This window comes from Alexandromys fortis, unplaced genomic scaffold, assembly GCF_014885135.2.
Source record: "Alexandromys fortis isolate MF-2015 unplaced genomic scaffold, M_Fortis_MF-2015_v1.1 scaffold_180, whole genome shotgun sequence".
Lineage (NCBI taxonomy): Eukaryota > Metazoa > Chordata > Mammalia > Rodentia > Cricetidae > Alexandromys > Alexandromys fortis.
The window spans coordinates 3,455,980-3,470,860 of NW_026068143.1; the positions used below are offsets into that span (position 1 = coordinate 3,455,980).

The 14,881-nt window shown below is 36.0% G+C and overlaps 1 protein-coding gene across 5 annotated transcripts in view; it reads left to right on the forward strand.

Annotated features, from left to right (window-relative positions):
- Diaph2 (diaphanous related formin 2) overlaps positions 1-14,881 on the forward strand; it is a 773,854-nt gene that overhangs the window by 640,934 nt on the left and 118,039 nt on the right. The window lies entirely within an intron of this gene.

Consider the following 14,881-nt stretch of genomic DNA (forward strand, 5'->3'; position numbering starts at 1 on the left):
AATATAGGTAAAATCCTGTGTGACTTTATTTGTAGCTATACTTGACCAACGTGATGATCATCAATAAAAGTTAAACCAGAAATGCAGTATATCAAGGTTCCAATTAATATAGCTTATCATATTCTTTTAATACAGAATAAGTCTGATATTTTCTATATAGAACAAACATTATTTTAAAGAAAGCTTCTACCTACAGTTCAAGTTTTAAATAATTATAAAGAAACTTAACGATTTGTTTTATTATAAGAATACACACTTATAGAAACATTGCCTGTACCTGGGCTTCGTGTTCTACTATATTATTTTGTGTGTATGATTGTTGTTAAGACGAACAATATTTTATTTGCCTGGATAAATGATATTATTGCACTAAAACTTCTGCAAAATTATTTTAGATAAAAGTTAAAATAATTCTAGGAGATAGTTACTTTTTCTCTCATTATTTTTCAATCTAGGGGGAAACTGTTAAATATAGTGCCACAATTTTCGTTTGGTAGATTTTAACTTCATAAGTTTTAGCTAGAAGTGGACTGTAGAAGCAGTCTTTCTTCAATAGAGAACTCAATATAATTGAAGATGCATCTAAGAGGCACAAGATGTTCATCCTTCTAATAGTTTCTTTATAAAGATGTTCATGCAACTGTATTTTAAGTGTCCATTATTAGAGACAAATGCACTTTAAGCCTTGTGATTAGAGAGTTCATTGCCATCAGACTGTTGAGAGCAGAAACATAATATTAATATTTAAGCTTTCCATTTGCTTTCATGAAACAAGAACAGAAGTTATTATGTTTCTAGGGATTGTATTGAAATAGCAAATTCAGTAGGAAATAAAACCTTCATATTTTTACCAAGTTTGTCCAGTATTAGGCCATTCTGAGAAATGGCTCTGAATGGCTTCTTATTCTTAAGTGCTAGAAGTTCTTATTCTCTTTATATTTGCTTTTGGTGGTGACCAATATGGATGTTAAGAGGAATGATGCTACATGAACGAGAACACTTTAAAAATTACAATTTAGTGAGTGACCCATTTCAGAATAGTTGGATTAAAATGATTCAGTTTAGTTCCATTTTCTAAGAATTGAAACAAATCACAAAGGAAATGGGTTTTGGAAGTTTTGTGAGTCACCCATATGAAAAATCATAGCTAAAAGTCCTTCTGAACCTGGCATATGCTGTAACTTCAATAGACTGAGTGAATGACTACATTCTCTAAGTAAATGTACACTCCATTTTATTAATACATGATCTATCTTCCCTCTTTCTTGGATAACTAGAAGTATTTTACTAATGTAGTGTTCTATTCTAAAATAGCCTGCATTATAAAAATGATGCATTCTCATTACAGGAAATTTAGAAACACATGAAATATACAAAGATAAATGTCTTTATTCTCAATATTCAAAAGCAACTACCATTAACACTTCAGTTTATTTTTGTCTCCCATATATTGCCATGCATATTTTGTACTATTCAGACTATACTGTAAACACGATATGTATCCTACTTTTCACTTAACTTTGAAAACATTTCACACATTAATGCATCTCATTTTGTGTTTGGTTTTGAATAGTTGAATATTGTTATAATGCATAAATAAATGTATGATAATTCATAACTTCTGCCCCTTAAATTTGACATTAGAGGTTTTTCCTACTGTAAATAATGCTGTCACAATAATTTTTCTATGTTTAATGCATATACATATTAGTCAAGGCAACTCCAACTTCAAATAATTTCAGAAGAGTAAATAAATTGAAGTAACAATTGCATACTGTGCCGGGCGATGGTGGTGCACGCCTTTAATCCCAGCACTCGGGAAGCAGAGGCAGGCGGATCTCTGTGAGTTTGAGACCAGCCTGGTCTACAAGAGCTAGTTCCAGGACAGGCTCCAAAACCACAGAGAAACCCTGTCTCGAAAAACCAAAAAAAGAAAAAAAAAAAAAGAAAAAGAAAAAAAAATTGCCAATTGCATACTGTTTACCAGACACAAAACATGATTTGCCTGAGCTATCTCAGAGCATAGATTCTGTAATTACTGATTTCATTTATATATGTATATACATACTGGGCTATGCAGTACATTTATAGTACATTTTAACACGCTATCACTTATGAAATCTCCCTATTTCAGCAACCATACATATACAAAAATTCTGTCTTTTTTGTCAAAATTCAACAATATACGTGAAAGTAAGAAAAATAAAAATATTTCATAGAAGTAAAAGAAATGTGATGAAATATCTAACAATGTGTAGAATTTCATTGGAATAGAGCCTTGTGCCTGGCTCCATTTCTCTATTTTTGTGTCACACACAGCTCTATCAAATTTGATTTTTTTTGTCACCTTGGAAATGGGAAGAAGTATACTAACATTGGGAGGTAGCAGGAAATATTGCTCACCTATTGGCAGAACTCAGAAGCACTAGTTGATATTGCTATGACTAGAGTGGACATCATTAGTTAATTATCAAAACATATGACAGAGGGAAGGTGAGACAAGAGAATAATGGCTTTCAGGACAGCCTACACAGTGAGTTAATGGAACCTAAGCTACACAGCAGCACCCTATCTTAAAAAGTAAAAAGGACTAATTATAAAAGTTAGCATGGAGATTTCTCAAAAACCTAGAACCACATATCCTATGACACAAATATTTGCATATACAAGTTCACTGTTGCTTTACACACAATAGCAGGAAAGTAGAATCAGCCTAAATATCCTTCAACTGAAAAAGGACTAATGAAAATATGGTACATATAGAAAGTGGAATTTTATACAGCCATGACAAAATGAAATTAGGAAATTTTCAGTAAAATGGAAGGGACTGAAAATATTATACTAACTGAGGTAACCTCTTTCATAAGTAATACTTAGCTTCTAATTTTTAATGTATGTATATTTGTGTAGGAACATGAGTAGGAACTGGGAAATGAGAAAAAGGACCATCAGAAGCAAGGTAGGGGTGGAGAGGTTTTCAGGAAGGAAGATAGGAAGGATAATAATGTGATATAAAATTTAAGGAGAAATACTGGGGGTGAAAACTTCTGGATAGAGGGAGCTAGGGAAAAAGAAGAGATGGAGAAAATGCCACAAGGAAACCTGTTCATTTATTTGATTATTAAATCAAAATAAAAACAAGGGCTGAAGATGTATCTCAGTAGTAAAATCTTACCAAGCATGCTCAAATACCTGAATTTAAGAACTGCCTAAACCTGTGTATAATACGTCTCCGCTATCTGAAATACAGACTCAGCATGGACCCACAGCAATGGAGCACCTGAATATAGAAGAAACTATTCTTCCATTCAGATTGTTTTTTAAGCATTTTCTTTTAAAAAAAATATTTTTTTATTTATTATGTATACAATATTCTGTCTGCATGTGTGCCTGCAGACCAGAAGAGGGCACCAGACCTCATTACAGATGGTTATGAGCCACCAAGTGGTTGCTGGGAATTGAACTCAGGACCTTTGGAAAAGCAGGCAATGCTCTTAACCACTGAGCCATCTCTCCAGCCCCTCTAAGCATTTTCTAACAGTGATTAAAAAAAAAATGCTAGCATGGCGTTAATAGTCTTTCTGGCTATGCCATGGTATTGTAGAAATTGTTTACTTCATGCAAACATTTTTTTTAATGTTCTTCAGTAACCATGGGCTGATTGTGTCAGTACAATAAGTTAATATAATAATTAAGACTATTTTTTAAAATGAAGAAAACTAAGCATATAGCAGGTTTTCCTCAGTCTCTTCCATTGATCATGAACTGAGACTACTGTATCTTATATGATTACATGACTCAGCAAAAGTGTACTTAGAGTAGATTCCCTACAAAGTATGAAACAGAGCTTTGAATAATAACTTTACAAAATGTCCGAGAAAAAAAAAAAGGCTTCCTATTTGAAGTGGGTAACCCCAGAGTTTTGCAGATAAATTCATTACCTGACGTTTCTAGGTAGCAATGATTTTATTTTAGATTTTTCTATTTTAAAATGAAATTATTCTCTAGCTATTTGTCCTATTAAATTATATAATAACATTATATCTAAGTTTCATTTCCTAAATGTCCATAGTTATTTGCCAAGGCATTATTCTTTCACATAAACCCCTCCCCAGCTTTATTCTCTGGTGGCCTCAGAAGCATATATTCAACTGTTTATCTTTATCCTTTTGTGAATAGCCCAAGTATCTGCTGACTGAAATGTATTCTTTTTCTCCTCAAATGCGAGATTTTAACTGTTTGATGTTGCCTTAATTTGTTGCTTCTTGCTTTTCTCCAATTTCAACACTGTAAAGTAAGAATTTGCCTGTTTAGAAACTGTTGCAAAGTATTAAAAAGTAAATAATAAATTATTCACGGTATTTAGCATATTTAATGAAGAAAAATACATAATATAAAAAATATAGTGTTGATAGTTTTGTCTCCCCATTAGGAATGCTGCAGAGAATGCACAGTTGATATTCATTCCTCTTCTCTTAAACATAACAGTAATAACCGCAAAAGAAAAGAAATAGGAAAAATTAATGAATTGACTTTGTGCAAGAATCTCAAATATTAGCTTTATTTTCTAACACTTGTCTATGGCATTAGTTGTACCTTAATCACTGATTAGCCTTCTCATTCCTCATTTACTTATTCAATTGCCTTGGTAGTTGTTTAAGATTTCCCAGTTGAGCTTCATGGCTCATGCCTTTAATCCCAGCAATTAGAAGATAGAAGCAGGTAGGTAGATCTCTGAGAGTTCAAGGCCAGCCTGGCAGCCTGGTCTACATAGTGAATTCCAGGACAGCAAAAGCTACATAGTGAAAAGTTGTCTTGAAAAAGCAAAAAAAAAAAAAAAAAAAAAAAAAAAAAAAAAAAAAAAAAAAAAAAAAAAAAAAAAAAAAACAGTAATATTTCCTTTACCCTCTTCATTGGAAACCTCGGTGATGACTAGCTCATTCAGTTTGCCTCACTTTCCCTCGGGGTCTCCTCCTGAAACAAATTTTGCCTTCCCTACCTCATTTTTCCTACCTCCTTTAGAATCATATTAATTTTCCCTTTACTATTTCATTTTAAATTTGATTGTTTTTTCTTTCTACTTAAAGGTCAAACATTAGTAAAAGGAAATAAAAATATAAGAAAAATATCTTCAAGCTATATGTTGCTGAGGCAAAAAAAAAAAAACATGGATAAACCAAATGAGTAAAAAAAAAAAACTAGCCTTGTATGTATTTTAAAGGATCAAGTGCACATTGCATGGGATTTCATGTGCTAGATCTTTATTATGAAGCTCAGGTGACTATTGGAACTGTGCCCTTTGTAGCTTGGTGACTTGATTAAAATTGCTTCCTCTAATGTGAGGTTCCAGTCAATGACCTTTTTTCTCTTCTTTACTATTTATCTTTTTTCTCTCCATTACTCTGTATTGAAATTTTTAAGTATGTACAAATTACAATAATGTGAAGAACCCTTATGAACTAAGTATCCAGCTTTGACAATGGTAAATCTGTAGACAATTTATATACCTACCCTTGAATATTTTGAAGGGAATATCTGACATTACAGGTTTTATTTGTGAGTGATTCTTTAGGTATATATAAAAGATAAGAATTTCTAATGTTAATCCTCTATCATGCCCGAAAATGGTAGTTAAAAAAAAAGTCTGGTAAGTGTTCATATTGTTCTGATTGTGTACTACTTTTTAAATTTCAGTTTTGATTGAGAACTAAAAAAAAAACCAAAAAAAAAAAAAACATTTAGGCATTATCATTGTTCTGATTTTAAAATTATGCATCCCCCTTCCTTTTCTCTGCTAGTTGCTTTGGTTATAAGCAAATAGCTGATAGTAACAAATTAAGGGAAGATTTATTTTAGTTCATGGTTTTAGAGGCATGAGTCATCATGGTACAGAAACTCGGGAGTGCTGAGAAGTTTAGTTCATGGCAGACATGAAGCATGGACAGATAGTGTGGTAGTTTAAATGTAGTTGCCCTCATAAGCTCATGGGAAATAGCACTGTTAGGAGGTGTGGTTTTGTTGGAGTAAGTGTGTCTGGGTTTGAGGAAGTCTGTTACTGTGGCAGGGATTTGGCTTTCTTTCTTTCTTTCTTTCTTTCTTTCTTTCTTTCTTTCTTTCTTTCTTTCTTTCTTTCTTTCTTTCTTGAATTTATTTATTTATTAAAGATTTCTGCCTCCTCCCCGCCACCGCCTCCCATTTCCCTCCCACTCCCCCGATCAAGACCCCCTCCCTCATCAGCCCCAAGAGCAATCAGGGTTCCCTGCCCTGTGGAAAGTCCAAGGACCACCCACCTCCATCCAGGTCTAGTAAGGTGAGCATCCAATCTGCCTAGGCTCCCCCAAAGCCAGTACGTGCAGTAGGATCAAAAACCCTTTGCCATTGTTCTTGAGTTCTCAGTAGTCCTCATTGTCTGCTATGTTCAGCGAGACCGGTTTTATCCCATGATTTTTCAGACCCAAGCCAGCTGGCCATGGTGAGTTCCCGATAGAACATCCCCATTGTCTCAGTGTGTGGGTGCACCCCTCGCGGTCCTGAGTTCCTTGCTCGTGCTCTCTCTCCTTCTGCTCCTGAGAGAGAGCACACACGTATTGGGCTTTGAAGTCTCCTTTGCTTAAGCTATTCTCAGTTCACTTCCTGTTAACTGTGGATAAATACATAGAACCCTCAGCTCCTTCTCCAGCACCAAGTCTTCGTGCAAGCCACTCTTTTCCCCACCATGATAACAATGGACTAAACCTCTGATACTGTAAGCCATCCCAATTAAATGTTAATCCTTTATAGGAGCTACCATGGTCATAGTGTCTCTTCACAGCAATAGAAACCCTAACTAAGACAGATAGGGAACAGCCTAATATAAAATACTGGCTCTTTGTTACTTTTTTTTCTCCTGCTAGGCATCTACCTCAAGTCCCCACCCCTTTTTAAAACAGTACCATTATCTTGGAAACAAAGTATCTAATACTGAGGCTATGGGTAACATTTCATATTCAAACTGTAACGTTGCCCCTTGTATTAACAATTACCCTAAAATGTATTAACATCAAAGCATAGTAGTGTAAAATTATGAAATAATTTTACAATTTCTGTGAGATTTAGGTTCAACTTAGCTGAACTATCTCACTGTCTGTCTTAGATTGTTGTCAAGACACTGTTTCAGGCTTTACTGAGACTAGAAAATCTGCTTATAATGGCAGTTATAATCATGTGAGACTCTCTACAAGAGTTTTTCAGTGTTGCTGTGGTCTGAATGTTTGTGATTCCCCACCCTATAAATTCATATATTGAATGTTCATCCCTATGGTGTTATTTATAAAATTTAAGGTCTTGAGGAAGCTAATAATGTCTTTATAAAACAGCTTAATGATGTTTGCCTCTTTAATTACATGAGAACATGTATGTGACAGTTTGAATGAGAATGGCTCCTATAGGTTCATATTTTTGAATGCTTGGTCTGCAGTTGTTGGGAACGATGAGGTGTGGCCTTATTGGAAGAGGTAAGGTACTAGGGTAGGCTTGGAGATTTCAAAACCCCATGCAAGACCGTGTGTGTGTGTCTGTCTGTCTGTCTGTCTGTCTCTCTGTCTTTGTCTGTTTGTTTTGTAATATTGGATAAAACAGCTAGGTTATTTCTTGGGTAGAGTCAACTTATAGACATTTGGGGAACGCTCATGAAAATCATACAATGGCCTCATGTGTTACTATGAGAAGAGTACATGCCTGTAAAATACTTGAGAAGGGTTTTCTGGAACACCCAGTACTGGACAGTTATGGTTATATGATTTCTCCTATTACTATTATCAATTATTTTATGATTTTGATTGAGAATGGGCAAGAGTAGGACTGGAAGATTATTTAATGGGTAAAATTGTTTGCTGTGTAAGATTTACAATTTGAGTTTGATCCCTGGAAGCCATGTAAATATGGAAGGAAAGAACTGACACCACAGTTTTTCTCTGACTTCACATGCATCCTGTAACATACACATAACTATTGTGTTTCTTTTACTTTGTCCCCACGTTGGAATGCTAAAATTTTTGATTGTATTACTCATTTGACTTTTGGTGGCAACATACCACCCAGCTTCCAAATAAATCACATAAGAAGTCCTATTATTTCTTATGAATGCCTGGCCTTACCTTTTTTCTAGCCACCTTTTCTGATCTTATCCCAACTACCTTTCGCCTCTGGGCTTTTTCCTTTTCTTTCTTCTGTATATCTTCCTTTAACTCTTACTCTGTGGGTGATTGGGTGGCTGGGTGGCTGGCCCCTAGCATCCTCCTCTCCTCCTTTTCTTATTCCTTCTCCTTCCAGATTTCTTTTCCTACTTATTCTCTCTGCCTGCTACCCACAGCTATCCTTTCTCCTGCTATTGGCCGTTCCTCTCTTTATTAGACCATCAGGTGTTTTAGACATGCAAAGTAACACAGCTTCACAGAGTTAAACAAATGCAGCATAAAAGAATACAACAGATCATTACATAATTAAAATAAATGTTCCACAGCATAAACAAATGTAACACATCTTAAAATAATATTCTACAATATATTCCTACATTCACAACACATCCCACATACACACAATTATAATGTTTTTTTTTAATTTAATCTGTTTTTGTGTTTTGTGTATATATGTGTGTTCTTTGTGCAGGTATGTGCGTGTGTGAACCTAGTGCCAAAGTGGGCTAGAGGATAGTGTTGGGTCCTCCTGGAGCATCAATTATAGGCAGTTATGAGGGAACCCAACTCGGATCCTCTGTAAGACAAGCAAGTATTCTTAACCTTTGAGCCATCTCTCTAGCTCCTGAACAACTGCTTTAAAGGTAAGAGTAAAGAGGAACAGATTGGAGATACTAATAAAGGAAGGGGTAATTAGAGAAGTGTTGAGCTTTGGGAGAGGTAATGGAGAGATGTCTTTAACAGAGGAACGTGCAGTATTGCTATGTAGTTGAAGGCAAATAGTGAAACCTGTGGTACAGACTCATTCATAAAACAGTCGAAATCCAGATTGTCCTTAATTGTTAGCAGATGGGAGACAGAGTCGCTTTTCTTTAAGGGTGTGTCCCCTGGTAGGTTAACCAAGCTCCAGTGGAAAACCACACATCCAAGATTATATGGGCAGCACAAACTTTACGTGCTGAGCTAAAAGAGGAATACACAATATGGACAGGTATGGAAGAAGATGTATATGGTAAGATTAGGGAGAAATATGATCAAAATAATCATATGAAATTATCAATGAACTAATAAAGTGAGAAAGGGTGAAAAGGAATAAGGAAAAAAAAATAGCCTGTGGATACAGAGGAAGTGTGAGCATAGTTTGGCAGCAAGCAAGATTTACACAATAGTTACACAAATCAAATTTTTTGCGGTCTTAATGACAGCTTAATTCCTCATAGCTAAGAAGACTAATGTCTTTGGGAGGGTATTCCAGAACTATGAAGGGGTACCTCAGTAACCTAGTTGGGGCTGCAAGTCTCGCCATAGTGGAAAGGACTGGTTATAACAAACAGAAGTGAAGGCGTTTTAGACAAAAAGGTCAAAAACTTGAGTTCATCTAACTAATCTCACTTGTCTGCCTGCACACCAGTTGTTTAACCTTTGGATGTCAGTAATTTCAATATATCCTTAACACTCCAGATTCCAGAATTTATGAGACTGACGGGCTGGTTCCAGATTACATCTGGACGAGGAAGGAGTCCATTGGAACACTAAGGTTGGAAAGTGGCAGGAAGGCTCAAAGAGACAGGAGTGAAGGTTCATTAAAAGTGAAGGTAGATTTTTTTAGTCAAACCATTCAGTGTCAACATTTCAATCTTTGCTGCTTTTACATTTGTAAAAGAAGAAAGCAGAAACAATACTATTTTGTCATTTTTAGCAGCAGATATTGAGGATATTCTGAATCTAATTGGTTCTTCAGACACTTAAAAGTATTATCTTAGCTTTTATGTATCTAAAGTGTTTGTTAATATACCGCAAATAAACAGTTTACTTGCAGGGAGTAATTGTACAACTTTTAAGTGGAAGATAACAAAAGGATATTTTATGATTTCCTGTGCCTATAATACCATTCCACTTCGGAGCAGCTAACTAGGTTGCTTGAATATGCGGTTACAGAACTGGTTAATCCATAATTCAGCAGGTTCTTGGCTTCCAAGTTGCCTTATTGACAAGCCTAAAGAAAGTGGATGGAACTAATTAGCACTCAGTATTATAAAATAGGAAGAATTAAATAAAGCAGCTTCAATATTAAACTCAGACCCCTATGAAGATATTCCCTTTAGTTATGGGGATTTTGAAATGATGGACAGTCTAAACCAAAACTCATAATCCTATTACCGTCTCCTACACCCACCTAATAAGCTTCAAGAGCTGTTCCCTGAGAGTTTGAAATATTGCCATCTTCCTCTAGGCTTCTCTGTGTATATCTTATAAATTCTGTACTGTTCTCACTAAATACTTTGTTATTTAAAATAGTATGAAAGAGAGTATATAAGTATATACATATATATACATATTGATGTATTTTGACGGTAATAATACCCTTAGCCTGTAGGGAACTTTATATTATTAATAATTTCAGAGGAAAGTTTTTTTTAAAAAAAAAAGCTCCAGGCTTAGCTGTAATGAGGCATTTGAAAAGGAGGAGGGGGTCTATTTGTGTGCATAATGAAAATATTGAACCCTTTGGGATGTTCTGAACCATGGTGTACTAATAAATGATCTTTCCATTTCAGTGTTCCAGAAGACATCTTTGTACCCCTGATGTACCCTTGCAAAATGCTTTTAGCTCACATTTCCTTTTAAATATTCTGTCTTCTGACATTTACTCCTAGGGAGGGTGTGCAGTAGGGTGAATGAAATGGCAAAAGGAGAGCAGTACTAAGGAGCAGACAATGTCAGTGGTTTACAATAATGAACCCATTTTCAGCTGAGCCGTGTGGTTTGTATGAATTAATTAACCCCTTACAAGCATTTGTCTGACAATCCTAATTCTCATTCAGTTCAATGAGTTTTGTAATTATCATTTAACTAAATAGCAGTAAAAACTGTTTATATCCTACCATTAAGGAAGCTTTGTAGAATTCTTTTCCTATAAATCATCTGAAGCTGTTTACAATTTGCAGCAGTCTTATTTTTCTTCTGGTTTGTGCTCAGGTTACTGTTTCACTGCTTCCGGAAGGATTTTCAAGGTGGTAATTATACAATGTGCTCTAGATTTCATCAGCATTGGAGGGGTAAAGGACCTCAGTAAAGAACATTTTCACATTTTAATTGGAAGAATATAAGCTTAAACTATTATCTACCATGTTAAACAAAATGAATCCAAAGATGCTAAATGGATATAGAATGATTAATTACTCGTTCTTTAGACCTATGCCATTAAGTTCCTTGTGATAAGATGGTGATAAAGCACTTTGAACCAGAAAGTTAGGAGTGTATTGCATTGACACCACAGGAAAGGTATTTGTTTGAGAAGTATATTTAAGAAAGGAAGTGTCTAGGGCATCCCTTATCTTCTAGGCTCTGTATCTGTAATTACTTTTAATTTTTATATGAGTAGTTAAAGATGTATTAATAAACATTTTACTTAATTAAGTCTCTTCTGATTGCAAGGACCAGAAAGCTATTTAAACCAAGTGTTTATTGAAGACCTGCAGAGAGGCTTAAGGGAATTTAAGGCAGGAAATATATCACATCTGGATCTAGATTTCTGGAAATACGATCCTTGCTCTCCATTCAAGCTAGTGCCGCTTTCCTCCACAGCTACTGTTTTGGTAGAGATTTTACTCACTTTGATTTCAATACCACCACTCCCCCCCCCTTTTTTGTGGTTTTTCGAAACAGGGTTTCTTACCGGCTGTCTTAGAGATTTGTAGAACAGGTTGGCCTTGAACTCACAGAGATCCACCTGCCTCTGCCTCTGCCTCCTAAATACTGGGACTAAAGATGTGTGCCACCACACCCAGCTGCCACTTCTATCTTCTAATGTACTCTTGGGCCTTGGGGGGGCAGGATTTCTTATTTTTTATTTTAAAATTTTTATTCATTTTTTATACCAATCACAGTTCCCACTCCCTCCCCTCCTCCCACTTCACCCATCTACCCTTCACCCCATCCACCCCATCTGCTCTTCAGAGAGGGGAGTCAACTAAGCACTAAGCCTGGTATATCAAGTTCAGGCAGGAATAAGTTCCTCCCCTCTGCACCAAGACTGAGCAGGTATCCCACCATAGGGACTGGGCTCCAAAGCCAGTTTATGCACAAAGTATAAATCCTGGTCACATTGCCAAGGGTCCTTAAAACAAACCAAGCCACACAACTGTACCCACTTTCAGAGGGCCTAGTTCAGTCCCATGCAGGCTCCCAGATGTTAGTCCAGAGTCCCTGAGCTCCCACTATCTCAGGTTATCTGGCCCTCTGGGTTCCCCCATCATGATCTTGACCTCCCTTTTTTATATAATCCCTTCTCCCTCTCTTCGACTGAACTTAAGGAGCTTGGCGCAATGCTTGGCTGTGGATCTCTGCGTCTGCTTCCATTAGTTACTGGATGAAGGTTCTGTGGTGACAATTAGGGTAGTCACCAATCTGATTACAGGAGAAGGCCAGTTCAGCAACCCTGTCCACTATTGCTAGGAGTTTTAGCTGGGGTCAGCCTTGTGCATTCCTGGGAATTTCCCTAGCACCAGGTTTCTCCCTAACCCCATAATGGACCCCTCTGTCAAGATGTCTCTTGCTCTCACTATCTGTCCTTCTCCCCATTCAACCACCCCATTCCCCCATGTTCACCTTTTCCCTTTCCTTTTCCCTCCACCCCCAGTTTACTCAGGAGATCTTATCTATTTTCCCTTCCTAGGGTAATCAATGTGTGTCTGTATTGGGGTCCTCCTTGTTACCTAGCTTCTCTGGGGCTGTGGATTGTAGTCTACTTATTCTTTGTTTTACATCTAATATTCCACTTATGAGTAAGTACATATTGTGTTTGTCTTTCTGGATCTGGGTTACCTCACTTAGGAAGATTATTTAGTTCCATTCATTTGTCTGCAAATTTCATTATGTCATTGTTTTTTACTGCTGAGTAATACTCCATCGTATAAATGTACCACATTTCCTTTATCCATTTTTCAGTTGAGGGGCATCTAACTTGTTTCCAGATTCTGGCTATTATGAATAATGCTGCTATTAACATAGTTGAGCAAGTGTTCTTGTGATATGATTGGCTATATGCCCAAGGATGGTATTGCTGGTCTTAAGGCAGATTGATTCCCAGTTTTCGAAAAAAAAAAAAAAAAAAAAAAAAACACCACCATGCAAATGATAAGTGGGCTGAAAGAAAAACCCTTTATAAAAGCCACAAAATATCTTAGGATAACTCTTATTAAATAAGTAATTGAAAGACCTGTATAATAAGACCTTTAAGTCAATGACGAAAGAAATTGAAGAAGATATCAGAAAATGCAAAAGTCTTCCTTGTTCTTGGTTAGGTATGATCAATGTAGTAAACATGGCAATCTTACCAAAAGCAGTCTACAGATCCAGTGCAATACTTTTCAAAATCCCAACATGATTCTTCTCAGATCTCAAAAGAACAATACTCAACTTTATATGGAAAAACAAACAAACAAGCAAAAAACCAGGATAGCCAAAATAATCTTGTACAATAAAAAAAAACTTCCGGAGGCATCACCATCTCTGACTTCAAGCTCTGCTATAGAGCTATAGTAGTAAAATAAGCTTGGTATCAGCATAAAAACAGACATGTGAGTCAATTGAATTGAATTGAAGACCCAGAAATTAATCCATGTACCTATGAACACCTGATTTTTGACAAACAAACCAAAATTATACAATGGATAAAAAAGGTCTCTTCAACAAATGGTGCTGGCATAACTGGTTGTTGACATGTAAAAGATTGCAAACAGATCCTTATCTATCCCCATGCACAAAACTCAAGTTCAAGTGGATCAAAGACCTCAAAGTAAATTCAGTTACCTGAACCTCATAAAAGAGAATGTAGGAAGTTGCCTTGAATGCATTGGCATAGGAGATCACTTCCTAAATATAACACCAGTAGCACAGACACTGAGGGTAACAATTAATAAATGGGACCTCTTGAAACTGAGAGGCTTCTGTAAGCAAAGGACATGGTAAATAAGACAAAATGGCACCCCCCCAAAATGGAGAAAGATCTTCACCAACCCCACATCTGACAGAAAGCTGATCTCCAAAATATATAATGAACTCAAGAAAATAGACATGAGAATTCCAAATAATCCAATTTTAAAAAATGGGTTGCAGATTTAAAGAGAGAATTCGTAACAGAAAAATCTCAAATGGCCGAAAGATATTTAAGGAATTGCTCAACATCCTTAGTCATCAGGGAAATGCAACTCAAAACCACTCTAAGATACCATCTTATGCCTGTCACAATGCCTAAGCTCTAAAACACTGGTGACAGCTTATGCTGGAGAAGATGTGGAGTAAGGGGAACACGCCTCCACTGCTGTTGGGGGTGCAAACTTGTATGAACTCTTAGGTTTTAATTCCAACTTTTAGTGACAGAAATTCAATTTTGCTCTGATCCTTGTTGTTTTTGTTGTTTCTCCTTTTGTTTTGCTCTAGATCCCATGTTCTTAGGACAAATTCCTCCAGCAATTCAATAGCTATTAATGTTTGTGCTATACAGTAACTATTTTAGTTCTCACAGCATTCCTGTTAGATACCTTATATATCATTACTACATTTCGCTTCATCTCTGACTTAAAGCAATGAATGAATGTTTTAATTAATCTGAGAATATGAAATGTCAAAATTCCATCATAAAAATATTTGACAAGTTTAACATGTTAACCACAGTGTCTGGTGTACTAAAGTTCCGTAATATT